The following is a 981-nucleotide window of genomic DNA, read 5'->3' as shown; positions in this document are numbered from 1 at the left end:
ATGGCCATTGTGTATAAGTTAGAGCTACCTTTTTAATGGGATTTACTATAAGATTTTCAACTGTAATAATACATCTGTTTTACGTCTTTATACACACATACAAACACAAGGATATCAACAAAACCCATTTTGAAATATAATAAAGTAATATTGTGTGCATATCCATTTTGTATTCCTGTGGAATTATACAGAACAAATGTTTCAAATCTCACATTTACACCACAACTGTGCAACTCTGACACTTTGTGATCCCCTCTCTTACCCAGACCCCCCCCCCCCCACAAATATACACAGACACAAATACACTCACAAGCTCACATACTGTAAATGCTTATAGGCTATCTCAGAAACTACACGGAGTTACCGGCACATCAAATCCGTGGTACCACTGAACTCAAGGGAAGTTGAGGTTTACTGATATGTGTATGAATCTGGAATTTATCATGCAAAATGATTGCTATTGTGTATGAAGCCCGCCCCATGCCGGATAAGCAATTGTGATTAGTTCCTAGTATATGGAAAACTGACAGACTGACTTGCAGAGCAAATGCAGATGCACCAGTGGATATGGGGCTCATCATACTAAAATATGTGTTGCCATAGTGAATATGTATTCTTTGTAACCGGTATATAAACAGAAACTCACATTCTTTTATTTCACTTGTAAATTTCAATAACTTTATTCCAAAGACTTCAAATAATTTATTGGTTCAAATAAATACACATCACAATATTTTCATCAGAGCTTCTCTAAAAAGTACAGACCAGCAGCCCTATTTTCCATCCTCATAAATACTTATTTCAAGTAAATGTACACACATTACTCACTACAAAGGAAGGCATAATATCTGAATCTGAATGAAGGAAGCCCCAGGCCTCTTCAGGTCAGTCCAATGAATATAGACCTGCTGTTCTGTTGAGTGAGCGGTCAAATCTATGGAGCTGCCACAAAGCTCCAGCGATGACCAGAGCCTTGCAGTC

At 37.6% G+C, this 981-nt stretch overlaps 1 protein-coding gene across 1 annotated transcript in view; it reads right to left on the bottom strand.

Annotated features, from left to right (window-relative positions):
• Nucleotides 1–669: 669 nt before the first annotated feature.
• ccp110 (centriolar coiled-coil protein 110) overlaps nt 670–981 on the bottom strand; it is a 23,278-nt gene continuing 22,966 nt past the window's right edge. Inside the window, exon 14 of the mRNA XM_076266926.1 lies at nt 670–981. This exon is cut by the window's right edge and continues 1,679 nt beyond it. The gene's annotated coding sequence lies outside the window, so the exon portion shown is untranslated.

The sequence above is a fragment of the Alosa pseudoharengus genome, unplaced genomic scaffold (assembly GCF_046254945.1).
Source record: "Alosa pseudoharengus isolate Yale_2024_CS ecotype anadromous, Long Island Sound unplaced genomic scaffold, YU_APseudo_1.1 YU_APseudo_1.1_scf_4, whole genome shotgun sequence".
Classification (NCBI taxonomy): domain Eukaryota; kingdom Metazoa; phylum Chordata; class Actinopteri; order Clupeiformes; family Clupeidae; genus Alosa; species Alosa pseudoharengus.
Note: the sequence above shows the minus strand (reverse complement) of the source record. Positions and strands in the feature narration are given on the sequence as shown.